Source organism: Salvelinus namaycush, chromosome 19 (genome assembly GCF_016432855.1).
Source record: "Salvelinus namaycush isolate Seneca chromosome 19, SaNama_1.0, whole genome shotgun sequence".
Taxonomy (NCBI): Eukaryota; Metazoa; Chordata; class Actinopteri; order Salmoniformes; family Salmonidae; genus Salvelinus; species Salvelinus namaycush.
The window spans coordinates 51,651,888-51,670,354 of record NC_052325.1 but is presented as its reverse complement, the minus strand read 5'-3'; positions in this window follow the sequence as shown (position 1 = coordinate 51,670,354).

The window sequence follows — 18,467 nt, the reverse complement described above, 5'->3', positions numbered from 1 at the left end:
GTCTACACCTGTCGTAGTCGGCGCATGTCACAAATATAATTTGACTTGATTTGATCAAGGGAATGATGAATGGAGCAATGTACTGAGAGATCCTTGATGAAAACCTCCTCCAACAGGACAATGCCCCTAAGCACACGGCCGAGACAATGGAGGAGTGGCTTCGTGACAAGTCTCTGAATGTCGTTGAGTGGCCCAGCTAGAGCCCAGAATTCAACCCAATTGAACATCTCTGGAGAGACTGTGCAGCGACACTCCCCATCCAACCTGACAGAGCTTGAGAGGATCTGCAGAGAAGAATGGGAGAAAATCCTCAATACAGGTGTGCCAAGCTTGTAGTGTCATACCCAAGAAGACTCGAGGCTGTAATCGCTGCAAAAGGTGCTTCAACAAAGTACTGAGTAAGGGGTCTGAATACTTATGTAAATGTAATATTTCAGTTACATTTTTTATTTTTATATTTAAAAAAAAAAATGTTTTGCTTTGTCATTATGGGGTATTTTGTGTAGATTGATGTGGGGGGGGAAAGACAATTTAATCTATTTTAGAATAAGTCTGTCAAGGGGTCTGAATACTTTATAAATGCACTCTGTCGGTCTGCCCTATACATTAGACCAGTGTTGTTGTTTTTTTAATTGGAGCATGCATAGCAATGTGTGGCATTGAGCACAATTGCAAGTTTGATTGTCTTCACACATTGCAAAACAGCTATTTTTATTGAATGTCAGTTTTTTACTGAATTTGCATCTGACACATTCAACAGTTGATCTTACAAAACACTGACACTGCAAAACTTCTACATGAATTACTGAGGTTGAAGTGAAAGCAGGTTTGAAATGGCCTCAGTTTGTTTTCATTCGTCTGTTGTATGACAATTACATGATGATGATTTTTGCATTTATCAAAACTATGTCAACAGGAAACTCTCGGTACTGCAGAAACAGCGCTGGCACCAGTCCCTCATCCCCCACATCCCACAACTACTGAATCGGTCGCTCATCCTCCTCATCCCACAACTAATGTACTTCATTCTCCACATTCCACAAATCATGTATCCGTCCCTCATCCTCCCCTTTCCACAACGCAGTCATCAGCTCCTCTTCCTCCTAGGACAGTTGAGAACTTCAGGTATTTTATATATTTTTCATCGTGTTTATGTGCACATAATTCATATTACGATCAATAACAGCAGTGCTGCGTCAGATGTAATCTGTGACATGTTCCTACACATTGCTACTACTTTGGTGCTACTAGACTTTAGATGGAAAATATTTGATTCCATTTTTTCACCTACACACTCCACTGTTAAAGGAGCATGCATGGTGCTGTATGACATATTTAGTTGTTCATATAGTAGTGACAGTTCGAGCTTCCCCACAAAGGTTTCTTTGCACTCATTCATGAATAACCATGACATCAACACAGTGGTCATTGGGTCTCATAGTATAGGGTATTGTTTAAACATATATTACATATTATTTTATTTTTGCCAGGCACAATTAATTATGGAAACCCGTAACCAAATTATTGCGTTAACGTTGACCTCCAGCTACTGGATTTGGTTCTAAGGGGAGAGTTGCAGTATTTTGCATGTTTCGATTGGCGAAGTCCATAGACCTACCACTGAAATCCTCGGCTGTTTATGGGCCAAATGAACCACTCCCTGTGGTGATACATTTATTTTAAATTGTTTAAAATATACACTACTGTTCAAAAGTTTGGAGTCACTTTTTGAAAGACAATATATATTTTTTGTCCATTATGACAAATGTTTTTTGTTTTTAGGGGTGCGACTGCATCTAGGGTATTGCGCAAGGTTAAATTGAGTTCCTCAGGTGATTAACTGATTTTTGTACTTTGACGTCCTTGGGTAGGCGGAGGGAGTCTGGAAGGGCATCTAGGAATCTTTGGGTTGTCCGAGAACTTTTGATGATTATTTGTTGCAATTGCAAAAGTAATAAAATGGTGGTCCGATAGTCCAGGATTATGAGGAAAAACATTAAGATCCACAATATTTATTCCATGGGACAAAACTAGGTCCAGAGTATGACTGTGGCAGTGAGTAGGTCCGGAGACATGTTGGACAAAATCCACTGAGTCGACGATGGCTCCGAAAGCCTTTTGGAGTGGGTCTTTGGACTTTTCCATGTGAATATTAAAGTCACCAAAAATTTGAATATTATCTGCCATGACTACAAGGTCCGATAGGAATTCAGGGAACCCCGTGAGGAGCGCTGTATATGGCACAGGAGACAGTAGGTATAAAAAGTGATTGAGTAGGTTGCATAGATTTCATGACCAGAAGCTCAAAAGACGAAAAAGTCATTTTTTGGGGGGGGGGTAAATTAAAATTTGCTATCATAAATGTTAGCAACACCTCCGCCTTTGCGGGATGCACAACATCAATTCACCTCCCAAGTTTAGATATGAAGAATAACCTCATACAATGCAATGAAAATAATTTTCACTTGAAGTGCTGGTACTGCTGGATCTGTGGCATCGGCTTGAAGTATGGAGTCAGGTGTTGTTGCCAGCCATAGCTTTCCACCAGCACCTCCAGTCTAACCAGCTGTGGGATGTTGACCCATCACAGTGCTGTCCTTCACAACATCAGCAATCTCAGACAAAGTGTTCACTCTGGTCTTTCTGAAGCGCTGCTTGATGAGGCTGAAGCACCAGTCTGGGGCAAACTTGGTGTGGCCTGTGATCAGGAGGCGAAGGTCCAGACTGTGGTGGAGCTTGTGCATGGTCCACCACGCACAATAACAGAGGACACACTTGTTTTTGTTTTGGCGACTACTGTTATCACAATTCAGGTCCGCACGTGTTTCCGAAATACCGTTGTTGGTGATGAAATGGTGCATGTAATTGATGACTGTGCTGCTGCCTTTGCTTGGGCCAGCTCTCTTTTTGATGGGAGGCATTAGACCATTCTCCTTGTATGACTGGTGCAGGACAGTCAGGTGTGTTCTGCTGATGCTAAAAGACAAATTCTAGATACAAGTATTTCAGCATTAATATACAATAGATATGAAATGGCATTCTGAGATATCACTTCACACAGTTCATAAACATAATGTTAGCTAGCTAGCTAGCCATCTAACGTCAGCTGGCTAGCTAACAGCAAGCTTTAACTAGCAATACACACTGATTGTCATAGCCACCATACTAACATTAGGCTATACCTAGCAATGCAAAATGTAATTGTGAGAAAACATTTAACGTTACATACAATTCATACACATAAATTAATGTTAGCTAGCAAGCCAGCCATCTAACCTCAGCTAACTTTAGCTAGCTAACAGCAAACTTTAACTTTGGATCCTTAGTTTAGACATGTCACGTTAACGTTAGCTAGCTAAAAAATGAACTGAAATACAATCCATAGAGTATTGTTACTAGCAATACAAACTGATTGTCATAGTTAAAGTTAACCAAATAAGTTAGGTTCAATGTTAACGTTATCTAGCAAGCCAGCTATCGAGCTAACAGCAATCCTTAACTTCTTTGATATAGGGGGCAGCATTTTCACTTTTGGATGAATTGCGTGCCCATAGTGAACTGCCTCCTACTCTGTCCCAGATGCTAATATATGCATATTATTATTACTATTGGATAGAAAACACTCTGAAGTTTCTAAAACTGTTTGAATGATGTCTGTGAGTATAACAGAACTCATATGGCAGGCAAAAACCTGAGAAAAAATCCAAACAGGAAGTGAGAATTCTGAGACTGGTCGATGTTAAGGCACATGAAAGTCCACATGTTCGAGAAGGCATTTCTGCCCAAAAACGCATTTTGATAACAAAAACATGTTTTCACTTTCAAACGGCTCTTCGACATACGCCTAGTTTCCTGAATCGGGTCACATATATGGAAATGTCTGCTCTCCCCAAAATTACAACCAGCTAATTGCAGCATTACCACAAAAATGCAAGTGGAAGGGGGAAAAAGTAAGGAACTTGTCTGTCGGCCCTGCATTAAAGACCAAAATTGGTTAAAACAATTGTGATAAATAAAAATAGTTTACTATAAGGACAAAAAAATTGACAGCTGTGCCATATAAATTGCTAAATAGTTGGGAAGAGATTTTCAATGTACCGATTCCACGGCACATGGTTTATGAATTGACACGCAAATTGACGACAGATTCAAAATGTAGATTTTTTTATTTAAAATGTTATACACATTTCTTGCAACCAATAGAATGTTATATATATATGAGGGATACAATCTTCTCAGCTCTGCAGATTTTGCTGCAAGGAGGCAGAGTCATTAGATAATTTAATTTGGCTCACTCCATATGTAGCTCGTTTTTGGTCACAGGTCCAGGAATGGCTGAAGAATTTCAACATTTACCTAGAGCTAACACTGCATATAGATATACTGGGTGATTTGAAAAATCATAGTCAATAAATCAGTAATATTATAATTATTTTAGAAAAAATGGTATCTTTAATTCACAATCTGTAGAAACTATGAGAATAGAAAGGTTCAGAATATAACTTTTGTGAAGCATCACAGCACAGTTGAAAAATATATGGCAACTATAAATCCAAAATGGATAGAATGGAGGTGTTGAATGGAGCTGAAGGGTGGGTCTAATAACAACAAGATAACAAATGTAAAATATATGGGGTCTGTAAAATGTATATAGGTTATGAACATTTGTGAAATAGCACAGTTACAAATATATGGCAAATAGAAATCAAAATGGATGGACATCAGAAAAAGAGGAAGGCTAAAAACAAACAAAATATAACTATTGTAAAATAGATTGTGTCTGTAAAATGTATGGAGTATGTATAAGCTGGAAGTAGAAGTCCAAGTGTTATTGTTTATTATTTTACTCCAATGGAAGTCGGAGGTTAACATACACTTAGTTTGGAGACATTAAAACTCGTTTTTCAACCACTCCACAAATGTATTGTTAGCAAACTATAGTTTTGGCAAGTCAGTTAGGACATCTACTTTGTGCATGTCCCCATTTTTCCAAGAATTGTTTACAGACAGATTATTCAATTTAGAATTCACTGTCTTGACGCCGGATTCCAGTGGGTCACAAGTTTACTGTGCCTGTAAACAGCTTGGAAAATTCCAGAAAATGATGTCTTGGCTTTAGAAGCTTCTGATAAACAAACTCAGTGCCTCTTTGGTTGACATCACGGGAAAATCAAAAGAAATCAGCCAAGACCTCAGAAAAAAAGTGTAGACCTCCACAAGTCTGGTTCATCCCTGGGAGCAATTTCCAAATGCCTGATGGTACCACGTTCATCTGTACAAACAATAGGACGCAAGCATAAACACCATGGGACCACGCAGCCGTCATACCGCTCAGGAAGGAGACGCATTCTGTCTCCTAGAGATGAACGTACTTTGGTGCAAAAAGTGCAAATCAATCCCAGAACTACAGCAAAGGACCTTGTGAAGATGCTGGAGGTAACAGGTACAAAAGTATCTTTATCCACAGTAAAACGAGTCCTATTTCAACACAACCTGAAAGGCCGATCAGCAATGAAGAAGCCACTGATCCAAAACTGCCATAAAAAGGTGGTCCCGTGTGGCTCAGTTGGTAGAGCATGGCGCTTGCAACGCCAGGGTTGTGGGTTCATTCCCCACGGGGGGACCAGGATGAATATGTATGAACTTTCCAATTTGTAAGTCGCTCTGGATAAGAGCGTCTGCTAAATGACTTAAATGTAAATGTAAAAGCCAGACTACGGTTTGCAACTGCACATGTGGACAAAGATCGCACTTTTTGGAGAAATGTCCTCTGGTCTGATGAAACAAAAATAGAACTGTTTGGCCATAATGACCATTATTATGTTTGTAGGAAAAGGGGGAGGCTTGCAAGCCGAAGAACACCATCCCAACCGTGAAGCACGGGGGTGGCAGCATCATGTTGTGGGGTGCTTTGCTGCAAGAGGGACTGGTGTTGTTTTAAATGAACCATTTCATCATATTTTATACAAGGTTTGTCTGTTGAAATGTGGTTACCATGATGACATTATCCTTTCACCCTCAAAACAACAGTTTACCAACCTAATTCACTTTTTTAAATACAATGTATTTTCCATGTAGATTCCACGTCACAATACATTGACAATCAAGATGGCGCCGACAGAGATGGTTGCCTCGCTTCGAGTCCTTATGCAGTATTTAGTCCTATGCAGTATTTAGTTCATGTGTTATTTATTACATTGTTACCCCAGAATCTTAAGTCTTATCAAATACTACTGCCGGGAAGAACTATTGGATATAAGTGACGTCAACTTACCAACATTTCGACCATGAATACGACTTTCCCGAAGCTGATCCTCTGTTTGGACCACCACCCAGGACATATGCCTACCCAAAACAACGGTGCCGCAGAAAGGAGAGACGAAGAGGCCTCCTGCTCCGTAGACGTGCACATCGCCCACCGCTCCCGAGTATACTACTCACTAATATCCAGTCTCTTGACAACAAGGAAGACGGAATTCTAGCAAGGGTTGCCTTCTAGAGACACATCAGAGATTGTAACATTGTCTGTTTCACGGAAACATGGCTATGTTGTCGGAATCGGTTCAGCCACCAGGCTTCTCCATGCATCGCGCCGACAGAGATAAACACCTCTCTGGGAAGAGGAAGGGTGGGGTGTATGCTTCATGATTAACGACTCATGATGTAATCATAACAACATACAGGAAATCAAGTCCTTTTGCTCACCCGACCTAGAATTCCTTCCAATCAAATGCCAGCCATATTACCTCCCAAGAGAATTCTCATCAGTTATCATTACAGCTGTGTACATTCCCCCTCAAGCAGACAGCAAGACGGCCCTCAAGGAACTTCACTGGACTCTATATGAACTGGAAACCATATATCCTGAGGCTGCATTTATTGTAGCTGGGGATGTTAACAATGCAAATTTGAGAAAAAGGCTACCTAAATTCTATCAACATATTGATTGCACTGAACTTTGCGCGGGGGGAATACACTTGATCACTGCTACTCTAACTTCCGTGATGCATACAAAGCCCTCCCCTGCCCTCCCTTTGGCAAATTCGATCACGCAGCCATCTTGCTCCTACCGTCTTATAGGCAGAAACTCAAACAGGATGTACCAGTGACTAAAACCATTCAACGCTGGTCTGACCAATCGGAATCCACGCTTCAAGATTGTTTTGATCACACGGACTGGGCTGAATATAAACAGTGTAGTTATTCACTCGGCAAGTCAGTCAAACAAGTGAAATGCCGGGACAGGGATAAGGTGGAGTCGCAATTCAACGGCTCAGACACAAGTCGTATGTGGCAGGGTCTAAAGGAAATCACGGACTACAAAAAGAAATCCAGCCACGTCACGCTTCCAGACAAACTAAACAGCTCCTTTCCCCGCTTTGATGACAATACAGTGCCACCATCCTGGCCCGCTACCAAGGACTGCGACACCCCCCCCCTACCTTTTCCGTGGCCAACATGAGTAAAACATTTAAACGTGTTAACCCTCGCAAAGCTGCTGGCCCAGACGACCTCCCTGGCTGGATCCTCAGAGCATGCGCAGACCAGCTTGCTGGTGTGTTTACAGACATATTCAATCGCTCGCTATTCCAGTCTGCTGTCCCCACATGCTTCAAGATGACCACCACTGTTCCTGTACCCAAGAAGGCAAAGATTACTGAACTAAATGACTTCCGCCCCATAGCACTCACTTCTGTCATCATTAAGTGCTTTGAGAGACTAGTCAAGGATCATATCACCTCCACCTTACCGGCCACCCTAGACCCACTTCAGTTTGCATTCCGCCCCAACAGGTCCACAGACTATGCAATCGCCATCACATTGCACACTGACCTATCCCATCTGGACAGGTGGAATACCTATGTAAGAATGCTTTTCATTGACTACAGCTCAGCATTCAACGACATAGTACCCTCCAAATTCATCATCAAGCTGGAGGCCCTGGGTCTCAACCCCACGCTGTGTAATTGGGTCCTGGACTTTCTGACGGGCTGCCCCCAGGTAGTGAAGGTAGGAAACAACATCTCCACTTGACCCTCAACACCGGGGCCCCACAACGGTGCGTGCTCAGCCCCCTCCTGTACTCCCTGTTCACCCACGACTGCGTGGCCATGCATGCCTCTAACTGAATCTTCGAGTTGACAGATGACACAACAGTAGTGGGCTTTATTACCAACAACAACGAGACTCTGGGGGCACTCAGAGTTTGGTGTCAGGAAAACAGCCTCTCACTCAAAGTCAACAAAACAAAGGAGATGATTGTGGACTTCAGGAAACAGCAGAGGGAACACCCCCTACCCACATTGAAGGGACAGGAGTGGAGAAGGTGGAGAGTTAAGTTCCTCGGCGTACACATCACAGACAAACTGAAATGATCCACCCACACAACAGTGTGGTGAAGAAGGCGCAACAGCACCTCTTCAACCCCTGACTAACTTTTACAGATGCACAATCGGGAGCATCCTGTTGGGCTGTATCAAAGCCTCGTACGGCAACTGCACCACCCTGCCCTCCATGACACCTATAGCACCTGATGTCACAGGAAGGCCAAAAAGATCATCAAGGACAACAACCACCCGAGCCACTGCCTGGTCACACCGCTACCATCCAGAAGGTGAAGGTCAGTACAGGTGCATCAAAGTTGGGACCGAGAGACTGAAGAACAGCTTCTATCTCAAGGCAATCAGACTGCTAAATAGCAATCACTAACTCAGAGAGGCTGCTGCAAACATTGAGACCCAATCACTAGCCACTTTAAGAAATCTATCAGTAGTCACTTTAAATAATGTTACATATCTTACCTTACTCATCTCATACATACAGGTAAGATCAGATCACATTTTTGAACATATTTATGTAGAAATCCAGGTAATTCCAAAGGGTTCACATACTTTTTCTTGCAACTGTATTCTATACCATCTATTGCACCTTGCCTATGCCACTCGGCCATCGCTCATCCATATATTTATATGTACATATTCTCATTCACCCCTTTTGTATTAGGTAGTTGTTGGGGAATTGTTAGATTTCTTGTTAGATATTACTGCACTGTCGGAACTAGAAGCACAAGCATTTCGTTACACTCACATTAACATCTGCTAACCATGTGTATGTGACCAATAAAATTTGATTTGACAAATTACGTTCAAACAATGTTGATTCAAACAGTTTGTGCCCAGTGAGGGTGTCATTTTATGTTCTCATTTATAGCATTTCAAAATAGAACATCGCATCTGAATTGCTTTGTGCCTCTGAACGTGTAGTGACACAATATCCTACAGTGAATTACATGTTTGCTTAATATATTATATGCCTTTTGTGTTTTACCTTGAATGCTTTATACAACTACTGGCTGATGAATATCATTAATACATTTGAAAGATGCTATTCTATCAGACATAGTGTTTTAACAGTTCCCTTATCATGGTATACTCCTGTACCTTTAATATCTGCACATATTGCACATGAACATTCAGACAATTTTCCTTGCTCGAGTGATGTGGTAAAGTCTACTTGCACTTCAGAGTGGATCTAGCAGAAAATAGAACAGAGAGTATCTGTATTTGTGGAGTAAATCCAAACTCTAACCTTGTGGCGTTACTGTTAATGTTGCCTGTGATGTCCGAACAAAGTGCTTCTTTCCAAGTGGCCGATGATTTAGCTGAATAAGACATCCATTGCAGATGCAAGCCGGTGTGTATTGCCGACATGCAAGGGGGATTTAGCTATTGCACTCTCTAGGCCCCCGCTGAGGATGCATAGTGATGCTGCATTAGCTCAAATCTCAGGAGACTCCCTGGAGCTGCAGGGCCATAGAGCGTCTTAGAGATCACATTCAAGAGAGGATACAGCAGAGTGATGGCAGACCACCAGGGAACTAACATTTGATCAACATAATACGCCGTCATGTGTCAGTCACGTGTGGCATTGCACACAACAAATGCATGACACTTACGAAGTAAAGATGGAGTACTAGCTCCCTCAGATCTGGGAAAATGAGTCTCTGCGGGTCTCTGCTATTCACACAGACTATAACTGCATTTGTCCTGGTTGCTGGCAAAGGAAATTGCATGGCCGGTAGCCCTCTAGAAGGAACACTTTCCAAGGACTGGGACACTGATCTGTGCCAGAGTAGATAGTGCAGAGCCAGCAAGATTTGCTCTCCATTGTACTACAGTACCACAACGTATTGCATAGGCTGCATGGACATTTTTGCACATGGCACTGCACCAGGCCTCAGCAGGTTCAAAGTCAGAAGAGCTTGATTTTTCCAAATCCAATATTCTGTTCTCACAAGGCCACAACTCAAAAAAAATTGACATTTTTTTGTCTATTGGCATTTTGCTTGTCTATTGATGTGAATCATTGGAGGCTCCTCAGATGAGGAAGTGGACAACCAGAACTGCAGTGCATAAAATGTGGTGATTAGTCGACTCAAAGAGAGAGAAAGACAATAGTTTAACAGTTCTGAACAAATTACATTCTTTAAAAAATGGAGGAGCAAGAGAGAAAAAAATTCACTCTTACTTTCTTAGCTAGCAAATGCAGCTAGCTAGTTTAGCTTACGCAAACACCCAGCTCAAAAAGAGTAATGCTATGTTAGCTACTGTAGCTGGCTAGGACAATCCAACTGTGGAACTCATCCAAGTCAGGTTTTACTCATTCATTGCCACCGGGGCCCGCCGGTGTAACTGCTAAATACACTGTACTGCATAATTGTAGCGGATTTACTAACACATTAGTTCTATTGGCTATGTTGACTGTGATGTTACTTTAGGTAATATGGTGACAACGTTGTAGGCTGTGTAGCGGTTATGATATGAAGGTTTGGCTTGGAAATGTTTTTTCGCCTGGTCACAGACAGCTGATGTCTTGTGCAATGAAGTCCACAAGCAAAGGGAAAAGGTGAGAGGAGGGGAGCGCATAGATGCGAAAAGGAATACAATGACATGCTTGTGTGATCAGGGGTGAATTCATTTAGCTGATTCTGTTAAACATTTCTTAAATGGAAGCAAACTGAACGAAACTGTAATTAACATACTTGAATTTGTCCATTAGAAACTCGTTTGCAACTGTTGGACTAATGATTACACCCTAGAACAGCTAGATGCAGGCAAGAGGCGGTATTTAATGTGTCACTGTCTGTCCATGTGTCACTGTATGTCACCTCAAATCTTTCTTTCGACCTGTATGCACCTACAGTTGAAGTCGGAAGTCTACAAACACCTTAGCCAAATACATTTAAACTCAGTTTTTCACAATTCCTGACATTTAATCCTAGTAAAAATTCCCTGTCTTAGGTCAGTTAGGATCACCACTTTATTTTAAGAATGTGAAATGTCAGAATAATAGTAGAGAGAATGATTTATTTCAGCTTTAATTTCTTTCATCACATTCCCAGTGGGTCAGAAGTTTACATACACTCAATTAGTACTTGGTAGCATTGCTTTTAAATTGTTTAACTTGGGTCAGATGTTTCGGGTAGCCTTACACAACCTTCCCACATTAAGTTGGGTGAATTTTGGCCCATTCCTCATGACAGATCTGGTGTAACCGAGTCAGGTTTATAGGCCTCCTTGCTCGTACACGCTTTTTCAGTTCTGCCCACAAATGTTCTATAGGATTGAGGTCAGGGCTTTGTGATGGCCACTCCAAAACCTTGACTTTGTTGTCCTTAAGCCATTTTACCACAACTTTGGAAGTATGCTTGGGGTCATTGTCCATTTGGAAGACCCATTTGCGACCAAGCTTTAACTTCCTGATTGATGTCTTGAGATGTTGCTTCAATATATCCACATCATTTTCTTCTTCATGATGCCATCTATTTTGTGAAGTGCACCAGTCCCTCCTGCAGCAAAGCACTCCCACAACATGATGCTGCCACCCCCGTGCTTCACGGTTCAGATGGGGTTCTTCGGCTTGCAAGCCTCCCTCTTTTTCCTCCAAACATAACGATGGCCATTATTGCCAAACAGTTCAATTTGTGTTTCATCAGACCAGAGGACATTTCTCGAAAAAGTACGATCTTTGTCCCCATGTGCAGTTGCAAACTGTAATCTGGCTTTTTTATGGCGGTTTTGGAGCAGTGGCTTCTTCCTTGCTGAGCGGCCTTTCAGGTTATGTTGATGTAGGACTCGTTTTACTGTGGTTATAGATACTTTTGTACCTGTTTCCTCCAGCATCTTCACACGGTCCTTTGGTGTTGTTCTGGGATTTGATTTGCACTTTTTGCACCAAAGTACGTTCACCTCTAGGAGACAGAATGCGTCTCCTTCCTGAGCGGTAGGACACCTGCATGGTCCCGTGGTGTTTATACTTGCATACTATAGTTTGTACAGATAAACGTGGTACCTTCAGGCGTTTGGAAATTGCTCCCAAGGATGAACCAGACTTGTGGAGGTCTACAATTTTCTTCTCAGGTCTTGGCTGATTTCCCCATAAAGCCATGACATAATTTTCTGGAATTTTCCAAGCTGTTTACAGGCACAGTCAACTTAGTGTATGTACACTTGTGACCCACTGGAATTGTGATACAGTTAATTATAAATTAAATAATCTGTCTGTAAACAATTTTTGGAAAAATGACCTGTGTCATGCACAAAGTAGATGTCCTAACCGACTTGCCAAAACTATAGTTTGTTAACAAGAAATGTGTGGTGGTTGAAAAACGAATTTTAATGACTCCAACCTAAGTGTATGTAAACTTCCGACTTCAACTGTACGTTGTAAACTTTCACTCATAGGCTAGGTTGTAGCAACTTCATGATGGGAATAGGGAAAATTAGAGTATCATGTAGTAGCCTAAACCTATCAATGTTACATTGAACTGGGTGAATGGAATATGAATGACAGTCATCCAATATGCTGTAATAGAAATAAGGTCATGCTTTTAAAAAAATTATCGTCCTCCCTCTCTAAAAAGCACCGACTGCCACTGATGTGAATGAACCTTTTAAGAAATATGAAGATCAATTGAGTGAAAATGTATTTCAAAAGATCCAGTTGGAATTCCGAGAGTGTGATACTGAATCAGTTCTTCGGGTCCTAGGATGATAATCTGGCTTTATCTATAATTCATAACATTGAGAGACATAACTTGTTCCTAATATCAATATAATGCAGAAAAATAAAATGTACCATAATTGAGACTAACCTACTTGTACAAAACATAACTAACTGATGGTATTTGTAACACAGCGATTGTATTGTGTGAGGAGTTTGGGCCTTCTCTTAGTTTAATGGCAAACTTTGGATTTTAAATTCCATGAAAGTAACATAGTAACACAATAACCTACATTATACAGCAGGCAAAGTGGCCATTTATTCAGATATCAAGTTACAGGAGATTTGTGAACAGATTCTGGGTAAACCAATACCCTTGAATCAAGTGGGTACTAACTTTGGGTGTCACTTCCTGATATATCTCCAAATTATAGTCTGACACAAACTTCCAGTAACCTCGAGTGGAAAACAGTAATGTAAACATCATAATGAAAATGTATTTCTATTTCAGAAAACACTATCCTTTTCTTAAAAGGTAATCACAATGATTACAAACAAAAACGGAATAAAAAATACCATGCCATCGCAAAGATAGAGGCTAAGCAGTTAATCAATACTGCAGCGTCCATATCACTATACTGCAGCATCCATATCACTACTAGCAGACAGCAATATCATTTTCGCCAGGATTCTTGGATGTGCTGTTTTTCACAGTAAATCCCACTCTGCAGTTTTCAATTTACTCCTGAAATGCCCAAATTGAATTCTCTCAGCATTGGAGATATCATCAGGGTGACTTTCAAAAATATCACTGGAGCAAACAGTCATTACCTGTATTTTTCCCTTGGCTTAAAGAAAGCCAGTTGCCAGGTCAATGTTATTTGGGAAGGTTAGCGATCCGTTAGAGTAAGACACTGGGAAAAGTATAGCGACAGCAAACATGCAATATCAGATTAGAATAACTAAATGGAGAGGATTTAAGGTCAACAAACCAATCCAAGACATCTTTCTCAACACAAGCACCAAGGCCCAGCAAAGCAAAACAATGCACAATGCCAGAGTATGAGGAACTGGATGAAATAGCAGAGGTAAAGGAGGAATTTTACGAGTGATGTCATTATTTTAAATTGGAGCTTATTGAGTGTCTCAGCACAGCTGTATTATAAGCGTAACCCCACAAACAGTGAGGGCTAACAGTGATGATTTCCAGGGCCATGTCCTGATTATGATATGGACACTCAGAATATGCATCAGTGAATGTGTGAATATGTTTTTGTCACGCTGTCAACTTTCTCTCTCTGTGTTCTGCTGATTTACCTGGATCCACCGTTTTTTCTCTTTCCCTTTTATCCAGAGATACTGATCTCATCAGTCCTCAGGAAGACTGTAAACCTGGGGTCCCAGATCTGTGGGCTGCAGTGCAGGGGGCTTCAGGGCCTATAGGATAAACCGGAAAGGGACAAAGCCAAGCGCACCATATAGGACCCCACAAACAAAGTCTTGCCTAATGGTTTGAGCTGCTGCCCTACGGAAGGAGAATAAGGCCAAGGCAAGTTTCATTCCATCAGCCATCAGGCTGCTGAACAGTGGTACATAGGGTAGATGCAGGCCCAATACACGGTCAGACAGTAGGCCGCAGAGACTTTGAATATGTGAAAATGTAAATTGTGTTCAAATGTTCCAGTTTTTCATACTGCATGTAATATATTGTGTTGTGAATGTGTATTTGTATGCTGACATTACAGAAATAATGTAAATTGACCAAGTATATTGTATCATATCAGTGCTAATTTTTGCCCCAAAACGATTGTCAGTGTGAACCTCTGAAGTGTGGGGAAGTATACCGAAATGAAAGGAAGCCGTGTCAGACCAATTTGAAGAACTTGAGCCCAGTAGGAAATTATAGCGATCACAGCGAACGAGACGTGGTGTGTTCGAGGGGCTGTCTGGTTCCTTTCATGCCAGTGCTCCCTTTTCTTTGGTTTCTGTGTTTAGAGAGCCAGTTACTTTGTCATTGTCTGGCTTCTGTTGCAGAGACTCTGTGAAGGGGCCGTGTTCATCAGTGACCGTCAACACCGTGGTTTGAGCTGCTTTTTTGTGCTTAGTGCCATGTCCCCATCTGGCCTGTCAAGCTTGCCACCCACTCGAAACCGCACGCTAATTGCTTTATCACAGGTCTTGTCTAGGTTCAGGAATTGAGTTTGCTCTGCCGGGGCGAAATAAGGAATTAAGTCAAAAGGGAAGAATTTTCTATTTGTGCCCAGTCCTTGTCAGAAGTGCTTACCTACATGTCTGTTGGGTGTTTGGATTAAATGGGCAAAGGGAGGGGAATACAACAGCATTGTAGTGGGAAACAATCAGAATACCTTCTAGGGGTAGAGAGATGGTACTGATTCAGTAGCATCTGGGTGGCCTGTAAATTGACCATGAACTGAAGGGGTATCTGTCGATGTCAAAAGACAGTGGTAGCACTGTTGTACGAATAAAGGCTTAGCAGATCTTTGAGATGTATCACTTCTTTAAAAAAATGTGTAACTACTCAATGAGAATTCTACCCTAACAAAACACCCACTTCTTTATTAACATATGTACATGAGACTTTAATTCAAAGTGAGTTGAGTCTGTGTTTGCAGCATATGTGTGTATGATCCAGGTGTGGCAAGTGCCTGTGGGATGTGATTGATGTATGTGCACAATGTTGGGGGGACAGTAGTTTGCAGTTAGTTGTCACCCACGAGCAGTAACACATCAGGCAAGTGCAGTTTCATTAATAAACTATTTTATAGCTCCCAGGTCCCACTGAGATGATGAAAATATCTGGCCACACCACATCACCCGTTAAGGGCTACGTCCCAAATGTATTTGTGTTTATTTTTATTTCACCTTTATTTAACCAGGTATGCCAGTTGAGAACAAGTTCTATTTTACAATAGTCCCGTGTAGCTCAGTTGGTAGAGCATGGCGCTTGCAATGCCAGGGTTGTGGGTTCGATTCCCACGGGGGGCCAGTACAAAAAAGTATGAATGTATGTACTTGTAAGTCGCTCTGGATAAGAGCGTCTGCTAAATGACTTAAATGTAAATGTACAACTGAGTCCTGGCCAAGATAATGCAAAGCAGTGCGACAACAACAGACTTACACATGGGATAAACAAATGTACAGTCAATAACACAATAGAAAAATCTATGTACAGTGTGTGCAAATGTACTAATATTAGGGATGTAAGGCAATAAATAGGCCATGGTGGTGAAATAATTACAATTTGGCATTAACACTGGAGTGATAGATGTGCAGATGATGATGTGCAAGTTGAGATACTGGGGTGCAAAAGAGTAAAAAAATAAATAACAATATGGGGATGAGGTAGTTGCGTGTGCTATTTACAGATGGGCTGTGTACAGGTACAGTGATCTGTAAGCTGCTCTGACAGCTGAACCTTTTCTCAATAGGGGGTGCTGTTTGCACTTTGTAATAATTTCGTTCCCAAATTAAACTGCCTCGTACTCAATTCTTGCTCGTACAATATGCATATTATTATTACTATTGGATAGAAAACACACTCTAGTTTCTAAAACCGTTTGAATTATATCTGTGAGTAAAACAGAACTCGAGTTGGAGCAATTTTCCTATGAGGATGTGAGAATGCTGAAATCTGCAGGCTGTTCTGAGGTCGGTTTATTAATTTGCCTGTCTTCTATTGGTTGAGATGCACTGCATACGCCTTCCCCTGGATGTCAGCGAATAGTGAGAATTGAAATGGAGTTGCTAGGCAGATCTGAGGCCTTATAAATGGGCTGGCAACATGGGGTCCTCCCTTTCTTCTCTTCGCCATGACGCAAGACAGACCTCAGGATGGCCTTCTAGAAAGCTCCCGTTATAGCCCTTAGATATATCCGGCTCTGATTTTATTCGATATAGGTGTTAAAGACATCATAATGTTGTTATTTTAAACCGAGTTATATCAGTTTATATCAGTATATTGTGATTTTCGGGTATTTATTTGTGCTGCGTTCTAGGGACTTGGGCACGTCTGGCCCACATGGCTAATGTTTACTGCTAATTCCAACGTTGAAGGCGACAATCTACAACCGAGCAACGATTCTTTTGGAAAAAGGACAACTTGCCCAAGATTCTGATGGGAGCTCATCAAAAAGTAAGAACTATTTATGATGTTAATTCGTTGTTCTGTTGAAAAATGTAAAACTCATATTCCGCCATTAATTTTGGTGCGGTCTCGCTTTAACGCACGCTGTATGTCGTAGTAACGTTAATTTTAAAAATCTAACACAGCGATTGCATTAAGAACTAATGTATCTTTCATTTGCTGTCCAACCTGTATTTTTTAGTCAAGTTTAAATGTAGTTACTGATTAGATTAGGTGCCTCTCCCAAGATTTCTCCCGACATATTGTTGGCAGCTTGGCTACTATTCTCATTGTATAACCACGATTTGTGCCGCTAAATATGCACATTTTCGAACAAACTCTATATGTATTGTGTAATATGATGTTATAGGACTGTCATCTGAAGAAGTTTGAGAAGGTTAGTGAAAAAATTAATATCTTTTGCTGGTTCATTCGTTATCGCTATTGTTGGCTTGAATCAATGCTGTTGTGTGGTTGGCTATTGTGGTAAGCTAATATAATGCTATATTGTGTTTTCGCTGTAAAACACTTAAAAAATCTGAAATATTGGCTGGATTCACAAGATCTTTGTCTTTCATTTGCTGTACGCTGTGTATTTTTCAGAAATGTTTTATGATGAGTATTTAGGTAATTCACGTTGGTCTCTGTAGTTATTCTAGTTGCTTTGGTGAGAGTTGTGATGGTGGCTGCAATGGTAAACTATGATTTATACCTGAAATATGCACATTCTTCTAACAAAACATATGCTATACAATAAATATGTTATCAGACTGTCATCTGATGAAGTTGTTTCTTGGTTAGTGGCTATTTATATCTTTATTTGGTCGAAATTGTGATAGCTACCTATGCAGGAAAAAAATGGTGGGAAAAAAAAGTTGTGTCTTTTGCTATCGTGGTTAGCTAATAGATTTACATATTGTGTCTTCTCTGTAAAACATTTTAAAAATCAGAAATGATGGCTGGATTCACAAGATGTGTATCTTTCATCTGGTGTCTTGGACTTGTGATTTAATGATATTTAGATGCTAGTATTTACTTGTGACGCTATGCTAGGCTATGCTAGTCAGCTTTTTTACTGATGGGGGTGCTCCCGGATCGGGGATTGTGATGAAGTAGAAGTTAAAGTTAGAGAGGGAGATATAAGTCTCCAGCTTCAGTGATTTTGCAATTCGTTCCAGTCATTGGCAGCAGAGAACTGGAAGGAAAGGTGGCCAAAGCGGGTGTTGGCTTTGGGGATGACCAGTGAAATATACCTGCAGGAGCGCGTGCTACGGGTGGGTGTTGCTATGGTGACCAGTGAGCTGAGAAAAGGCGGGCTTTA